Genomic DNA, 19364 nt, shown 5'->3' with positions numbered 1-19364 from the left:
CATGTCACTTAAATGTCGTCGTTTCAGTTTTGCACGTTCGGAGTACAGCATCATTCAGAATATTTTTGGAATTTGAAAGTTTTCTAAAGAAGAAGTAAAAACAGAAAATAAAATATTTTTGGAATTTGAAATATTTCTGAAAAAGAAATAAAAACAGAAAACAAAATACCAAAAATACATAATATACAAAGGATACACAATGTTCCGAATCACCGAATGAACAGTGAACTCTAAGGGCTCCGAGGGCTCGGACCCATTCATAGTTTGAACAGTAGACTCTGAGTGACTCCGAGAGCTCGGACCCATTCGTAGGTTAACCAATGATTTCTGAATGCAAAGTTGGTTTCGGAACAAAATGTGCTTCTATCATACCTAAGCATTGGAGAATTCGATTGAAAGTTTTTTCAGGTAAGACTAGCGTAAAGATATCATCCAGTTGATCAGCAGATCCTACAAAGTGAATTTCAACATTGTCGTTCTCCACATGATCCTTTATAAAATGATACCTCAGTGCAACATGTTTAGTCTTTGAATGTTGCATTGGCTTGTGACAAATGCGAATTGCACTTTCAGAATCACAGTATAAAGGGATTCTCTTCATATTAATCCCTTAATCCCTTAGCTGGCTTTGGATCCAAATAACTTGTGAGGTACAAGAGGCAATTGTGATATACTCAGCTTCAACAGTTGATAGTGATACACATATTTGTTTATTTGATTGCAAACTTACTAGTTTGCCATCAAGAAATTGACGTCCCCCAGTTGTACTTTTTCGATCAAGACCGCAACTGCCAAGATCATCATCAGAGAATGCTTGCACAAAGAACGCTAAGTTGGAAGGGTACTAAATTCTGAGCGAGGTTGTTCGTTTCATGTATCTAAAGATATTCTTAATTGCAATCAGTTGGGGTCGATAAAGAGTCATATCAGTTCCCGGCTTGTCCAATGACGGTTTATGTTTCGTTCTGAATTCCATTAGAACCTTCACCTTCGAATCTCCAACCATTCCGAACTAGGCAAGTAACATCTTCATATAAGCTTCCATATTGATGAATATTCCCTCTTGACTGTGTCTAATATTCAATCCAAGGAAAAATTAATTAGACCTATTGAGCTCATCTCAAACTTAGTTTCCCTCAATTTTCGGAATTCAGCAATTAATCTAGGATTAGTAGATCCGAAAATGATCTCATCAACGTAGATTTGACGATCATTAGATAGTCACCATCTTTCTTGTGAAAGAAGGTTGGGTCAACCGACCCTTGTTTAAACTTATATTGTTATAAAAATTGAGTGAGAGTTTCATACCATGCTCGTGGACCTTGCTTCAGACCATACACAACCTTATCCAAAATATAGCAGTAGTTTGGATATTTCTCATTTACGAACCCATGTGGCTGTTCCACATGGACTATTGCTTCTAGTTCCCCATTCGTAAAAGAAAACTTGACGTCCATTTGATAGAATTCAAAGTTCTTATGAGCTGCATATGCTAGGAAGATGCAAACGGACTCCAGTCGTGCTACTGGTGCGAAAGTTTCTTCGTAGTCAAGCTTATTTCGAAACACCCATTTCAGTCCTACAAGCGGTGCATCCTTCAGAGTTGGAGTCAGTCTCCAAATGTCACACCCGAAACCAAAGGTGGAAACATTCTGGGGCAGAGGACGTCATGAATATCGCAACCAATGTACATAGCAAGCATAGTAAACACAAAACTTTACATTACATAAAGTTATTACATTTGTTTGAAAGTAAAGAGTTACATGTGTTATACATATATATATATCATAAGAACAAAAGCAAAGACCTGCCTTCTACGTACTCCGTCTTCTCCAAAAGATCGTGGTGTACTTGTCTAATGTGGACCTGAGAATACAAGCAGTTTGAAAATCAGCATAAAGCTGGTGAGTTCATAAGCGGTTTAGTTTTTGTAAAAGAATGAGTTTCCTTTGGTTTTCTGAAAAGTTGTTATCCAAGAAAATCCCATATTTTCTTATAAAAACAGTTTAGTTATCGCTCGTTACACAATTCGATTACGAGTTGTTATGTTATCCCAGGAAAAACCCTTATTTTCCTATGTGTGAGTTAGTTATTCATTTATTCCACGGTTTGATTAGGAACATTTCGTTATCCCAGGAAAAACCCTTATTTTCCTATGTGTGAGTTAGTTATTCGTTTGAAATGCTATGCCCTAGTATCTATCATACTTGTTGTATTAGTTAGATATTCTGATATCCTAGTTGTCCTACACTCGAATGTATCCAAAGGCGTACTTTCGTATTCGTATTCGTATTCATATTCGTATTCGTATTTGTATTAGCATTTTATTAGTATTCATTTTATTCCTTGATTTACTTTCGTATTCGCTCTGTTTCTAACTGTACTTTCGTATTCGCTCTATTCCTGACTGTATTTTCGTATTCGTATTTGATGAGTTTATAAAACACTTTGATCGATTAGATCTTATAACAGGCGAATCAAGAAAGAAATATCAGTAAGATAAAAACACAAGAATGGATCTAAATGAGTCGAATGATTCAATTAACTCAATCCTCAGCAGAGCTCGATGAAGAACTTCCGATGTAGAGAATATTAGGGTTACAAAAGAATAAGAACATGAACGCTGTAAAATCTCTATCAAAATCTCTTTTTTCTAGAATGCATGCAAGCATCTATAAATAATAAACCCTACAAAATAACTCACGGATGGACAGGCCCATACCGGAGACTAAACTGGACTAGCTAACGAGCCCAAGACGCAAAACAAACTAGACCTAACAATCTCCCCCTTTGCGTCAATTGGAGCGAGACTATCACTTCTTCTTGCTGGGTCCAGCTGCCAGAACCTTCTTAGTGGTATTAAACAGACGAGGGATAAGAGCAAGGATTGTCTGTATGAAGCGAATGTACCACTGGATCATATCATCGAAGTACTTCTTGTCGTCTGCTGAGCTTTGCTTGCAACGATGAATGATACCCAAAACATGTTCCAGGTATGCAGTGGTGTATAAATGTTTGTCTGCCAAAGCGAACACGCATTTTTGGCCTTCGTTTCTGGTAAACATAACAGAATTTCTTTTTGGGTCTATCTTCCTCATATGCATCATGTTCAGATCACTTGCAGAGCCAACAGGAGAAATAGTGGGCTTTTCTTGAAGACACTAGCAATCTCCTGATCCATCTTGGAAACTTCCATTATGTAGCAGACAAGCATCCTCTTGAAGTGATCAATGATCGGACCATACTCTGCTTCATTTGTGAGAAGGATGTTGTGCAAAATTATCCAATCATGTGGATTTAAATTGGGAAGATCAGCTAGCGAAATGGCATGTTTGGTCTTGGTAGAACCTCTCAACACCTTTAACCGAACGTTCGTAAAGTTCCCTTCTCGATACGACTTGAGGACCCGAACGTTGATAATCTTCTGAGCACTCCATGTTTGATACTGTGGTCGAGCAGCTCTCAGATAGAACTCGACAAGGTCCCTCTCAACCTTAGGATGAGGATGAGGGATATCTGCAACCTTGTCAAAGGCATGGAAAATGAAGGCCTTTCGAGTCAGTGGCATGTTGAACTGAGAATCGACAGAATTGATACGATCTATTGAGATCACCGGTTCGAGCCACAAGATGCTTGGGGTTTCAATCGCTTCTTTCAGCAACTTCTCAAGAGTCCATGGAGGAAAAATAGTTTTCCTACTCTCAAGAAGGTCGTGAGCCTCTTTCATCTTTCTTTCAGCTTCCTCAGCCTCTCTAGCAACCCGAGCGCTCATATCAGCGTCCTTGTCTTGACCTTGCTTTTTCAAGAGATCAACAATCGTCTCTTTGTCGTCGTCACTATCTTCAGCAATTTGTTTCCCTTTGTCTTTGACACCCGAACCTGAGGCTTGGCCTATTGGAGGAGGTTCGGTTGTTTTTGTTGCTGTAGAAGTGGGAGGCGGTTGAGATACATTCTCTCCCCCTTGTTTCGGAATGGACACGAACTCAAGGAGCCCTTCAATTTTGCTCAGGAGAGAAAGGGCGGGAGCAAGCTTTTCCGCAAGAGTACGCCTCACTGAATAGTTTTAAATTGGATCATGTGCTTCAAGGATGTTTGAAAGGGCTGCGTGGACATCCGAAACACACGATGAAATCACCTCTCTTTCAGATCGAAGAGACTCAATCTCCCTTTGAGAATTGGAGAGTTGAAGATTCTTGACCTTAAGAGCAGTGGTATTTCTAGAGAGAGCATCCATGAGAGAGTTCTCAGCAGCTAGATCTTCATGAAGTTTGGTGAGGCGCTCCTCAATGGTCGCCTTAAACGCTGAGTTGTCATCGGTGAGAGTTTGACGAAGAGTGGCGAAAGACGTCAGTTCTGAGGCAACTGAGGTAGCCAGCTTGTTGACAATCGGGTCAAACTTCGTTTCGGTAGCTTCGGTAGTTTCCTGTAAAGACTGCAAAAGAGAGGAGGCATCATTAAATAGTTTTTCGACTTTTTCGGTCGCAGCAGCACAGGCTTTGGTGGAGGCGTCAATGGCGGCAGTAGCTGAGCTAACGGAGGCATCATGAGCCTTAGAAAAAGCATCAACAATCTTCTGAATAGCAGCCTCAGAGATGGTTGACTGTGATGAAGAAGAAGAGGAAGCGATGAGAGAATCAATCTTCTCGTGAAGCTCCTTGAGATGCTTTTTGGTGACGGGAGCGTCATCATCATCGTCACTCTGCACCTGATATGGACTGTAGTAGACCGAATCAAATGTCATATGCTCCCCACCAAGAAATGGTTCTTCATCCTCTGTGGACTGAGCAGGAGATGAGGGTGGAGGTTCGGTTGTGGACGTAGGTCCGGGTTGTGATGTATGTTCGGTAGTGGGAGTGGATTCGGGTACTTAAGTAGGAGCCCCCGTATCAGATACGTTGGTTCTTACTTCAGCGGTTGTTGTGGTAGCTTCAGTGAAAATGGGAGGGGGTACTGGAATAGAAGTAGGTGATATTTGAGTGGTAGAGGTTATGGGGGGAATGGAAATAGGAATGGTGATTGGTGGAGAAGAGACATGTGAACTGGAAAAGTGTACTTCTGGGGTAGGCGATCGTTGAGGAGTGTTACCACGAGGAGACTCGTCAGAGTCAGAATTTTCTTCCTCAGATTCGCTTGAGGAGGAAGCGAGTATCAGTTTTCGCATGGGTTGGGTTTTTCGCTTCTTCAGTGGAGGAGATTGAGCAGCCTTGGTAGGTTTTCGTTTCTTGGGAGAAGGGCCTTTCGCTCCCTTGCCAACTTGCTTGTCTTTTCCCTTTTCATTCTTCTTTCCCCTTGGAGTGGGCTTATCAGCTTCGTGGATGGATTTGATCATCTCAGGAGTGAGCTCTCTAGGACCAGAGCGACGAAACTCCTTGTAAGTTCGGATGATACGACTTTTGGTAGGAACGTCTCCATACATTGACTCAGGGATGGAGCCAACAAACTGAAATTTTGATGCATCGGAGACTATTATCTTCGTGGTATGGAAAGTACCTATCGAAGAGAGTGGAGAATCAGCAACAATGGGGCCTTGATACTTGTTCATCACCCATTTTGTGACTAGAGTCCAGAATCGAGCGTAGGAGATCTCAGAGTGTCGAGACGTGGATGCAAGGCTCTGGATCAGTTGCTGCCATAACACCGACCCACAGTCGAGGTTGATTCCGTTGTATACCCCATAAAGAATCGTGATGAACAGACGACTTGCTCTGTTTGAACCAGCACTGCGTTCCGATAACCCCTTGAATAGCACCGTAAATAACCCGTTCCATTGTGGAGGCAAGCATGATTTCTTGAACCTGGTGACCGTCGTCAGAACCTCTGTGTATCCCATGTTATAGAACATAGAAAACAGGTGACCCACCGGAATGGATTCAAGATTAACCCTAGATGAATCGGGTTCAAACCCTAAAAGTGAGCAGAATCGCTGCTTGGAGATTGATGCCTTGTGATCAAGAATGTTGAAGAAGATCCTATCGACAGACTTATCATAATGAGCAGTGGCAAAGATTTGGGATAAACAATCCATTGGAAAAGCTTCAGCTTTGGTGAGAGCGGGAGCAAGCGGCGAGTATTTGAGGCATTCGATGATCGGGAACATGAAGCCATCATAAACATGTGGAGTAAGATCGATGATCAGACTCTGTTGAGGACGAATCGGTAGGATGTGGGAAGTGGCATGAACAGATGATGAATCCGCCATAGAAGTAAAGAAGTTGGGAGAGATGATGAACAGTAGAATTCTCAAAGCTTTTCTTGCTCTCTAAATTTTGGGTGCAGTAAAGAGGTAAATAATGGTCAAGATTACCTTTTATACTGTGGCTAAAGGAGAGAGAAGAATACGTTCCCAAATCTTCGAAGGAAATACGAAGGGTTTTTCGGAGGTGATTGATGTGTGACAGTTGGTAGCCCCGATGATTACGCAGGAGAGAGAAGAACTGTCCCGATTCACGCGCCTTCCCATCAGGCGCCGTTTTAAGAAAAACGGTTCCACTTCGCACGCCTGTCATTCAAGCGCCATTTGAAAATAAAATCGATTGGACTCCCACCTGAGTCAGCATCTTATCCCTTTAGAGGGAACGCCATCTTAAAGCAAAATGACCACGTGTAACAATGTGAGCCACATCTCTTTTAAAAAAAATTGCCTTGTAAGTAATAAGACCAGAATTATGGAAAATCAAAAAGATTTTCGTGCTTAGTGTGTAAAAGAAAAAGAAATAAAGCAACACATATGTGGGAATTTGTGATGTCAATAAAGACACGAAAAAATGAATCCCGGGCACGAATATCTTCCTTCAAAGTCAAGAGAGACCTTAAAGTGATTTTTTGGTTTCCCGTTGAATAACGATCAGACACTTATTGAGAAGTGTTGAAAGGCTTCTTTTAATCAGGCTAATTTGGGTGTCTTTCGCTTCAATTTAGAATTCCTGATCTTGACATAAGACAGAAATCTACTGAAGTACTTGTGAGACCAATGTAGTCTGTTGAACAAGTAGGTTTGATCAGAATCTAAGTGGCATCATGAAATTATTTTATGTGAAATCTCAAAGAAAAATAAATCTGGATTCCAAGGGAAGAAATGTTATGGGATTTAACAATTTTATAGGAATCACACAAAAAGAAATTAGAGATTTCATGGTACATCCCCATGGACAAGTTCGTCAATTCGTTAGTGAAAGCTAGAACAAAGTTGATTGTTCACCGTCAATGCATAGTAGGTATTGAATTGTGGATTTCACTTAGCACGTAGTGACACGAAGCTAATTTCAGTGGTAATTTCTGAGAGTCTCAAGGGTTATGTTTATGAAGCGAATGAGATGGAGAAAAGTAGTGTAGAGGGTGTAAAGAAACCAAAGTACCTCTGCTATTAAAATAAGGACCAAGCAGAAAACTCTTATCTCATGTGAGAACAGAATAAGGTAGCTCATGATTAGAATAAATATAAAAGCCTAATTGGGAAGACAAGGTTTGTATATACCAAGTCAGTAAGGCTATTATTTAGAATTGAGTGAGGCTTTGGACACATACATTAGCATGCTTCTAGGGACGCTTAACTAAGGAAAGAATTTCCACACAAATAGCCACAAAAAAAATTAACAAACACAAAAATAAAAATTGTTTTTGGAGTTTTTGATTGATAGAAAATAAAAAGAAGTAAGAAAAAGATTTTGGAATTTTTGATTTAAAGAGAGAAAAAAATTGAGGCAAAAAAATTTGGAACCGAACCCGAGCGTTCGGTCTATTTCGATTGCAAAAAAAATAAATTTGAAAAAGAAAAGAACTTTGACAAAAAAAAACTTTGAAAATAAGAGAGATGAAATTTGAAAAAGGTACAAAAGGTTTATAGCCAAAGAAACTACCTTTGAGTGATAAGCGAAGATAAGAGAATAGGACCGAACCCGAGCGTTCGGTTCATTTCGGCAAACACATGAGCCGAACCCGAATGTTCGGTTCATTTTGCTTCCAACTTTTAGTTTTGAGAAGTAGTTTTTGGTACTGACTCCGATTCCATCAATCCTAGCCCTTGTAAAATTTTATGGAAACTCGCTTCAGGAAGAGCTTTGGTGAAGATATCGGCCAGTTGATCGGTGGTTCGAACAAAGTGAATTTCGACGTTTCCATCTTCCACATGATCCTTTATAAAGTGATACCTCAATGCTATATGCTTGGTTTTGGAATGTTGCACTGGGTTATGACAGATCCTAATTGCACTTTCTGAATCACAATAAAGTGGGATCTTTTTCATATTGAGTCCATAATCACGAAGCTGGCTTTGAATCCAAATCACTTGAGATGTATAGGAGGCAGTTGCGATGTACTCTGCTTCGGCTGTAGACAGAGAAACACATGTTTGTTTCTTCGATTTCCAGCTAACCAACTTCCCATCTAGAAATTGGCAGCCTCCAGTGGTGCTTTTCCTGTCTAAACCACATCCTCCAAGGTCTGCATCTGAGTAGGCTTGAACGAAGAAGCCTGAGTTTGATAGATACCAAAGACCGAGGGAGGTGGTTCGTTTCAGATACCGGAGTATGTTTTTCACAGCAAGCATATGTGGTTCACGAGGATTCGCCTGAAACCTAGCACAATAACACACAGAGAACATTATATCAGGCCTGCTAATAGTGAGGTACATCAAAGAACCAATCATCTGGCGGTATAACGTAATGTCGACTGCCGGTTTTTCCAAGGATGGTGTGAGCTTGGTGCCAAACGCCATTGGAACTTTAACCTTTGAGTCTCCCATCATGCCAAATTTAGCAAGAAGAGTCTTGGTGTATGCTTCCTGGTTGATAAAGATGCCTTCGGGTCCCTGTCTAATATTTAAACCAAGGAAAAAGTTAATCGGACCCATTGAGCTCATTTCAAATTTAGACTCCATCAGCTTTCTAAATTCAACTGTTAAGCTAGGATTCTTGAGCCAAAGATGATATCATCGACATAGATTTGAACTATCATAAGGTGGTTACCTTCCTTCTTACGAAAGAAGGTTGGGTGAACCGAACCTTGTTTGAATTTTGACATCTTTAAGAACTTAGTTAGCGTTTCATACCATGCCCTAGGTGCTTGTTTCAAACCATAAACTGCTTTGTCTAGAATATAATAGTGATTTGGGTACTTTTCATTGACAAAACCTGGATGTTGCTCCACGTAAACCGTTTCTTCAAGTTCTCCATTCAAAAAGGCGCATTTTACATCCATTTGGTAGACCTCGAAGTTCTTATGTGCAGCATAGGCCAGAAATATTCGAACAGATTCCAGTCTAGCTACCGGAGCAAAAGTTTCTTCGTAATCAATTCCTTCTTCCTGGCAATATCCTTTAACCACGAGACGAGCTTTATTTCGAATTACATTACCTTCCTTGTCCATTTTGTTTCTGAAAACCCATTTGAGACCAACGACTGGGGCATCTTTAGGAGTTCGAATGAGGCGCCATACCTTGTTTCTTTCAAACTCATTGAGTTCATCTTGCATGGCTTGTACCCAATCGGAATGATCAAGAGTTGTGTTGACAGTCTTAGGCTCAACTTTGGATACGAAAGAAGTATACATGCAGAACTCTACTTTGGAGAATAGAGATGATTGCTTTGCCTTCAGTTTAGATCGGGTCAGGACTTTTTTAGAGACATTACCCACTATCTGAGATACAGGATGATATCTGGTCCATTTAATAAGAGGAGGATAATTTGGATCATAAGATGGATCCAATTCGGCGTTGACCATTTCTTCCAATTCAGATTGACTATCGTCATCAAAAAACATGTCGGAATTCTCCCCCTCGACTGATGAGCTCTCAGGTGCAGCAGAACTCTCAGGTGTAGCTGGACTTTCTGGTGCTACAGGACTCTCGGGTGTAGCAGAGCTTTCGGGTGCTATAGGACTTTCGGGTGTAGCAGAGCTTTCGGGTGCTACAGGACCTTCGGGTGCTACAGGACTTTCGGGTGTAGCAGAAATAGAATTCTCCCCCTGAAAGTGTGAGTTCGGTTGATTTGAAGGAAATGGATTCTCCCCCTCGACGGAAGTACCTTGCTGAGGAGGTTCGTTTGGAACTTGTTCTCCTTCACCCATTTGTTTGGCTGCATCTTCAACGATTTGCTTTAGATGGTCGATTTTGTTGTCTGCTGCCTTGGCTTCCGAGAGAGTAGCTTTCTAAGGTTCATCGAATAATTCCACAAACTGATCAAACAATTTAGCAATGGTGGCCGTGACCTGACCTGTTTGAGAGAAAATCTCTCCAATTGCTTCTTCAGCGGCCTTTAGCTTCTTGACGTAGTTATCATCGAAAGTCACATAATATGTTTCTTCGATCATCCTAGAACGCTTGTTTAAGACCCGGTATGCTTTTGAAGTAAGAGAATATCCCAGAAATATTCCTTCATCAGCTTTAACGACAAACTTGTTACGATGTTCTTTGGAGTTGAAGATGAAGCATCGTGAGCCGAACACATGGAAGAATTTTACGTTCGGCTTCCTGTTATTCATGATCTCATAAGGAGTAAGAGAGAAACGCTTGTTGAGATAAGACCTGTTCTGCGTAAAACACGCTGCAGCAATAGCATCAGCCCAGAAATATAAGGGAAGAGAAGCGAAACTTAGCATTGTTCGGGCCGCCTCACACAAGGATCGGTTTCGTCTTTCGACAATTTCGTTCTGTTGAGGTGTGTAGGGGGCTGAGAAGTTGTGACTGGTTCCTTTTTCTGCCAAAAAGTCTTCAAATTCTCTGTTCTTGAACTCCAGTCCATTGTCGCTCCTAATGTTGTGAACGACTTTTCTCAGTTGCACTTCAACCTGCTTGATGAACATCTTTAGCTTAGGAGTAGCCTCAGATTTGTGCTTCAAAAAGAACACCCATGTAAAATGTGAGAAATCATCAATAATAACAAGAATATATTTGCTACCGCCAATGCTTTCGATTGATGATGGACCACACAAGTCAATGTGAAGCAACTCAAGTGGTTCAACAACTTTTGTGTTTATGATGGATGGGTGACTTTGACGAATTTGTTTCCCCATTTCACATGCAGCGCACAAGTGTTCTCGATCAAACTTGAGCAATCGAAGACCCCGAACATGACCTCCGGTGACAAGCTTGTTGATGTCTTTGAAGTTGAGATGTGAGAGCCTTCGGTGCCACAACCAGCTTTGATCAGAATGAGCTTTGGACAAAAGACATATAGCTGGATTTCCTTTGATTGGTTTGAGATTGAGAGGAAACATTTCGCCTTTTAAGTCTGATTTAAGAATGACCTTGTTGGATTTCTTCTCTATAATCTCTAAACCTTCGTCGTCGAATGAAACCTTGAGACCGGTACCGCCCACCTGTTGAGATACACTGATGAGATTGTGCTTCAGCCCTTCAACGTATGCCACCTTTCTTATTGTAAAGTCTCCATTGGTTATCATCCCATAACCCTTTATCGTTCCATAAGAGTTGTTGTCGAACTTGACATTCCCACCATTTTGAAGAGATTGAAACTCCCTTAGCTCTTACTTCCTTCCTGTCATGTGACGTGAGCAGCCACTGTCAATGTACCATTTTTCGTCGAACTGCTCGTCACTTATAACCTGCAAAAATTAAGCAAATTTAGGAACCAAAAGTTTATTGGGTCCATGTGAGCCTTTCATAGGAATAGGAATAGTAAGAGAAACATCAACAAGATATGTTCTTTTTATTAATGTTGTTTCATCTTTCCTCTTAATAATGAAAACTTTTATTTTGTTAGGGTTAGTTAAAGACGTTTTGGTTTCAGATTTTGGTGTTTGGGTATTAGTCTGCTTTCAGTCTTCCTGGACTGAGGAAATCTTCGATTTTCCTTTCAAGTTCGTTGATGATTTTGAATTTGGGGAAGGAACAGAATTGGGTTTAGAAGAGAATTGAGAATGAGAAGAATTAGAATGGGTGAATTTAGACTGGGAGTTTTTCCTGACTTGAGGTTCTAAATGACCCTTTTGCTTTTGGTCATTTGAGGGACCGAACCTGGACCTTTGGTAGCTTTTGCCTTCGTGACCAAACCTATCCTTTCGGTTGCTGTTGCTCTCGGGACCGAACCTGTCCTTTCGGTTGCTGTTGCTCTCGGGACCAAACCTAACCTTTTGATTCTGTTCCTCATGCGGCCCGAAAGCCTTTTTCTCTGACTTTGAATTTCTATCATGATAAGAGAAATGAGTGTTTTGTGAGCGCCAAAACTGCTTTCGCTCTGAGAGATTCTTTTTGTATCTTAGATTTCTTTGCTGCTTTTGATTTTTCACCTGTTTCGGTAGTCTATGGATATTAGCCTTTTGCTTTAGCTTGTTGACAGCCGGTTAACTCTTCATAGATGAGGTTTCGCTTGTGGAGTTGACTTCTTCTACAGCCGGTTCACTCTTCGTTTTTTATGGCAGTGAGTTCGGTTGTTTGATGTTCGGTTACTCCTGTGACTTTATACACCTGATTTGGAGTAGTTCTAACCTTCTGAAACACAAGAGCTTTTTCTTTGAGGGCTGGGGACTTATTCTTGGAAAACGAGCGAATTCCACAGAATTTTCAGAAATCAGATTTTTGTGTTTTCGGGTTCGCTCTTGACAAACTCAAAACAGTCAACTTCAACCTCTACAGAAATTTCACTCATATCATCGTCTTCATTAAGTTCAGATGCGTTTTCAACATCAATTTTATTTTCTAAACTTAAATTGGCACTCAATGAGTCGAATTTTTGTATGGTTTCGGTCCTTAGTTTCAGCTTATCGTTTTCATCCAAAAGATTTTTCAGCATGTCCTTATGGTCTTTGGACTTTATAAAAGATTCTATTTTGTCCAGACCATACATATAAGTAGGATTTACATCATCAGACGATAAACCACTTTCACAGTTGTATGCTTCAGCATCGATTTCATCCTCCTTAAACTCAAGGAAGGGTAAAATCATGCGATGTATTTTCCGCCCTATTTCACAATTCAGATGCAGTTGAGTAATGTTGGCATAAAGTCTTTTAGCAATCAAACAAAAAACATTTCTTTGTTTTAAAAGTTTCAAATTGTCTCTTTGCAAATAAATGTTTTCATCCTTAGACTTAATCAGCTCTGACTCCTTCTGCTCAATCCACATCCTTCGCTCCTCACTCTTGGATGACACCCTGCTTATTTGGTCAGTTAGGTTAGAATTGGTGACCCGTGTTTGAGTTAAACAACTATCTAGATTTGAGATTCTAGAATTTAAGCTATTTAATTCCTTTTCATATGATTTCTGTGGAATTTTGAATGAAATAAAAAGAGATTGTACCTTCTTGATCAATTCATCAAGCTCATTGATCTGCACACTGAGGTTTTGTTGTGAAGCATAAGTCCTCTCGCTCCATGGTGTCCTCATTTCCACCACCTGTATTGTATCCCCTCATGTGAGATACGCCAGTCACCATCAGACACTTTCCACTGCTTTCACCACCTCTTGCGACATACGCATTTCCATGCGAAGGCTTTCTCACCTCATCATCTTCTGAGTCGGTCGACCACACCTGTACGCCACCGAACTCGTCATCCTCTGCCGAACCCTGTACAATAAGAGCATTCATAGAAGGATTAGTAGCAGCTTTCTTTCTCTTAATCTCTTCTAGCTTTTTCATCAGGATTGCTTCTTCATCTTTCTCCTCATCTTTCTCTGCCATTTTCTTCAAAACACAATCTTTGGCATAATGATTCTTTCCTCCACAGTAATAGCAACTGACACCAGAATCTCCTTCAACCTTTGCCTCCTTCTTTGGTTCCTCAGTCTTCGGCTCCTCCCTTAATTTTTCTGAACTGTAGCTTCCCTGCCAATTTCGGTTCTTATTGGTAGGAAACCTCTTCTTGATGAACCTTTTTGGATTGGACACCATCATAGCATAATCTTCTGAAGTTAGATCATAGTCCTCCAAGTTCAGATCTTCATCTTCTACTACATTCTTGCTTTTAGACAGGAGGGCCAAGGACCCCAAATTTGAGACCACACTCTTCTCTTGCATGACTATCTTTTCTTGGGATTTCAGAATTCCCACCAGTTTCGCCAGCGAATATGACTTGAACTGCTCGTGGAGCTTTAACTGTAGACACAACCGCTCTCCATTCGGATCTTAAGCCATTCAGAAAGGTGACCTTCTGTTGAATCCGCTTCCTTTCGATATTATGTTTGATCATCTTGCTGAGAAGATGATTGAAGCGATCAAACTTCTGTGTAACAGAATCATCGGAGTTTTGCTTGAACTCACCAAACTCAGACAAAAGCAAGGTCTAAATTGAGTGTTCCAAATCTTCATCTGTAGAATACAGCTCTCGCAGCCGATCCCAGATTTCTTTAGTTGTACTGCAGGAACTCACCAACCTAAACGTGTCAGACTGAAGAGCGAATCGGATCAGTCTCAATGCTTTGATGTTGCACTGAAACTTCTCCTTTTCGTCTTGAGCAACGTCTTTCACATCTTTTAACAGATCATTATACTCTTTCTGAGTTTTAATGATTCTGGATGTTCCTGAATGAGCAAATGGTCGAGACACAATTGCTTCCCATATAAGATACCCATTATCTTTAGATCCGATGACATAGTATTCAAAGTGATGCGCCCATACCTCGTAATCTTGAGTGTAAAGAATAGGAATCTTTGTTGTTGATCCAATACTATTTGAGATGTTGATAGGATTAGATTGAGAATCGTCCATGTTTGATCGTTTAAGCTGTTGCATGATCAGACTTGTAATATGTAATATTAGGACAAAACGAATAAATAATAAGATACGTCAATTATGGAGTGACGGCTCAATAAATATCAGTTAATGCAGAATAACCCTAATCACTTCTTTCACAGAAGAGATGTGTATGAATTACACAGCCTCCCGCTTTGATACCAATTGATGAGTTTATAAAATACTTTGATCGAATAGATCTTATAACAGGCGAATCAAGAAAGTAATATCAGTAAGATAAAAACACAAGAATGGATCTGAATGAGTCGAATGATTCAATTAACTCAATCCTCAGCAGAGCTCGATGTAGAACTTCCGCTGTAGAGGATATTAGGGTTACAAAAGAATAAGAACGTGAACGCAGTAAAATCTCTATCAAAATCTCTTTTTTCTAGAATGCATGCAAGCATCTATAAATAATAAACCCTATAAAATAACTCACGGATGGACAGGCCCATACCAGAGACTAAACTGGACTAGCTAACGAGCCCAAGACGTAACACAAACTAGACCTAACAGTATTCGTTCCTAATTGTACTTTTGTATTCGTATCTTATTAGTATTAATCCTAATTTATGATTAGTACGAATCTTTCATAAGATTATAAAATCAGACACAGATTTATAACATTTTATAAAGAAAACTACTATTAGTCTGGAGACTAACTCTGCAATTCGAATTATTGGTTAATACAGTTTTTGATATTAAAAGCATACAAATTAAGAAACACTTGAAATGAAATAATAAGTTTGAGTACAAGATTTCCTTGAACTGTTGCTTGTATTCCCCTCTCCCCGCCCCCCCCCCCCCCCCCCCCCCCCGTGAAACATTTGAAAAACACGGAAAAAGAGAAGCGTGTCGGTCGAGGAGCATGTCGGTTTGGGTGCTAAACGTCAGTTCGAGGCTTGAAAGCGTGCAAGGTTCCTATGTAATATAAAAAAGATACACATTTGTATCTAATTAGGCTTTGAACTACTAATTAGTTGAGGATATACACTTCTAGTCGCGAAAACACTTCATTTCAAGTGTTTGGGGTAACCCGGGTGACATCTATGGACGTATATGGCTTGGATATGGAGTTTACTCTTCAAGAGTAAACTCATAAGAGATTTTACGGCCCTAATGACCCACACCCCATGAGTTTACAGACGTAAACTCATGGTGGGGGGCTCTAGGGTGCTAAATGGCCTTATAACATTTGAGGGTTTATGCTAGGCTTGGTTTTAAGGCATTGGAATGGGTTTTGAACATCCTAAGGACCATTTGAGGAGTTTACGGCAGTAAACTAGGAGTTTACGGCCGTAAACTCTTATGTGTCATGTCTTAATGTGTTTTGGGGGTCCTAGATTAATCACATGTGATTCCAACTCATTTTACAAGTCATAGGATGGATTTAAGGCACTATTTGACCAAGTTTTAGGAGTTTACGGCCCAGGAACCCATTCTTGGGGGGGTTTACGGCCGTCAACTCCTAAGAGAGGGGTTTTTAGCATGTTTAAGGCCCTTAGCTTGATTGTGGTTGCTTCTAGACTTTATTCCAAGGCTTATGGTGTGTTTAAGTGGCATCTTAACACTTAAAAATGAGTTTACTCTCCATGAATTGGTGTTTACGGACCAAGCATGTTCTTGGGAAGTAAACTCACATTTAATCCCTAAATGATGAGTTCAAGGTGTTCTAAGTCCATTTTGGTAAGCCCCTAAGTCATATCTAAGCTCCAAGTGTGGTTTGGAAGGGTTTTATGGCTCATAAACCCCATTTACATGTGTTCACGGCCTAAGGGTGTTCCAGGGCCGTAAACACATGTTTATGGTCCTATTTCACATATTCATCACGAATTTGAAGGTTAAGGATGTTATACTAGAAGCTAGGATAGTTACCTTGATGATTTGGAGCTTTTAATTTGATGATTTTGGACCTAGAGCTTGGATTGGAGGAGAGAGAGTAGAGAGAGAGTGGAAAAGGCTTCAAATGAGGCTCATTACACTTTATATATGGTTAAAGTTGGGGACAAGGTGGAATTCTACCCGATACTGATGTTAAGTGAGGCTTTTGGTCGCACCCGATTAAGTTGTCGTCACCCGATATGATTGAAACTAAAAATTTTCTAACTACTAGATTGGGGCGTTTTCATGAGTTTCTAGTGTATTTGGATACCAATTAAGTCAAAATGGGAGTCTAAAAAATAATGACTTAATTTAGAAATGAAATGGATACAATTCGAAACGACGAATTTTTAATGACGGAACGAGTTACGATGACGGAACGTACTTCGGGTTGTCACATTATCCCCCCGTTAGAGGGAATTTCGTCCCGAAATTCAAACTTTAGATGCGACTCGCGGATTTGGAAAGAGATATGGATACTTCTGATTCATCGGATTACATACCTCCAGTGAACTCGGGTCCTTCACTTATCGGAATACGACTTTGTTTCGTACGTTTAATCTCTCGATTATGATTTTGATTGATTCTACCATGAGGTTCAGACTTTCGTTGATTTCGGTCTCATCAAAGGGATTACTAGGGTTTCATCGGGTAGGCACTTCTTAAGGACAGAAACGTGGAATACTGGATGGATGCTGCTAAGTTCTGAGGGTTCTCAGAGTTTGTAGGCTACGGGATCGATCCTAATGAGGATTTCGAAAAGTCCTATGTACCTCGGGTTAAGCTTTACGCGTTTCAAATCGTATCGTACCTTCTTTACTTACTAAGTGACCAAAGAAAATGGTTAGACCGAAGGGCATCACTACATCCTCATAGTGACCATATTGAATCCTAAATGTTGTTTTGGAGCATCACTCTTGTGAACTCGAAGCTGACTGGGTGACTTCTGCATTTCTGTTGGAGCCTATTGATGCGGAGATTTGGCTATAGGGTTTGCTCCGGGAATTGGGTCGATGCAAAACTCTACTTGGCGTCCAAAGGGAATCCCCGTGAGCTCTTCGGAAAAGACATCAGGAAAAATTGCAGACTTCGGGGATGCTCTCAAGGTCTTTAACTTCCTGTTTCTCGTTGATCACATAGGCTGGGAACTAAGTTTATCGCTAATGCTCTCTTTCTCATCGATAGCTATCTCGATAGTAAACGTTTCGGTTACTAGTTGAGGACTATGTTTATAAAGATGTTCGAAGAGGAATGTACCTGTGGCAACGGTGGGATCGGCGGCTGCCTCACCTTGTCCTATAGCTAGGACTCTTCCAATGTTGCCAACTGTTGTTGCCTTGGGGCAGTTTCGCTTGTAATGTCTGACTTCACCGCAACCAAAGCAGGCCTGACTGATATCTGCTCCGGAAGCTTGGCTGGTTGGTGTTTTGCAGCTGCGTGCAAGGTGACCCTCTTGGCCAAAGTTTTTGCAAAATTTCACACTACAGGGACCGGGGATGCGGTGGTGGTAACTGCATTGGTTACACCATGGGAGAATACCGGCATATCCGGTGAAAGGTGCTTGGGCTGAGGAACCGACGACAGAAACAACAACAGAGGTAGTGGCAGCGTGGACTGCCACTATCTGCTGTTTCTTTGATAACTCCTGTGAAGGCTGACTTTTCTCCTTCGTCTCCCAAAATTTTCTTTTCTCACCACTTCTCTCTGTCGGCTCAGGAGTGGTGGTTGCTTCCTCTATGTCCTTACTATGGTCCATCAGGATTTGTGCTAAGCATTTGGTACTGTCATATGTATCCAAATTTGCAGCTAAAACGTTCCTTTTGGTCGGCTGGGTCAACCCCCAGATGAACCTCTCAATCTTCTTACTCTCCAGGGTAACCATCCCCGGACAAAGAAGCGCCAAGTCGTGAAACCTTGAAGTGTAAGCGGCGATATCGGAACCTTTCATCATCAGGTTCCAGAGTTCATGCTCTAGCTTATGTATTTCGCTCCGAGTGCAGTACTCCGCGAACATGAGTTCCTTAATGACTTCCTAACCCATAGCATTGGCTACATGTAGGGTTAAGGATTTGACTCGGCCGTTCCACCAAGTCAGAGCTTTATCGCTGAACGCGCAGGCGGCGAATTTCACCTTGTCGGATTCTGAACAGGCACAGATCTCGAAGATAGATTCGATTTTCTCTAACCACCGAGTTAGGGCACTGACACCTCCAGTGTCATCGAAGAATGTGGGTTTCGTGTTCATAAATTCCTTATAGGAACACTCCCTCCGGTGTCCCTGGCTACCTTCCTGGTTTTGGGGCTAGGGACCACCTCCATGCCCACCTAAGCCACTAAGGTTCAGTTGCGATAGGGTAGCAGCCACAGCAGCATTGACAGCTACTTGAAATATGACGGGATCAAATTGAGGAGGAGGTGATGGTGGAGGAGGATTGTTGTTCTTTGAATTGGGTCTCTTTCTTGGAGGCATCTTGATCTAAAAAGATCAGGAAAGAGAGGATCATAAGTCCTCTTAATTGAATCAAGAGATATGGAACAAGGGATATCTCATTAAGACAGATAAAGGATTTTATAAGCGATAAGCAGGAAAAAGTTATCAAAGCAGATAAACTATTGCTAAGGAATGATTGAGGAACAACGATGGGATAAGAATTTCTATAACGGATTTGGCTCGAGAAATACTCCTATAGTATTTCATGATTCGCTGTGATGACGGCTCGTTGTTTGGGTATTGAGTAAGTTTTAGGCATGCCGCATACGACAGTCACTCCCAAGCCCATGTTGGCCGTGTCTC

This window comes from Lactuca sativa, chromosome 2 (genome assembly GCF_002870075.4).
Source record: "Lactuca sativa cultivar Salinas chromosome 2, Lsat_Salinas_v11, whole genome shotgun sequence".
NCBI classification, from domain to species: Eukaryota; Viridiplantae; Streptophyta; class Magnoliopsida; order Asterales; family Asteraceae; genus Lactuca; species Lactuca sativa.
The sequence above is the reverse complement of the archived record's forward strand: the minus strand, read 5'-3'. Positions refer to the sequence as shown.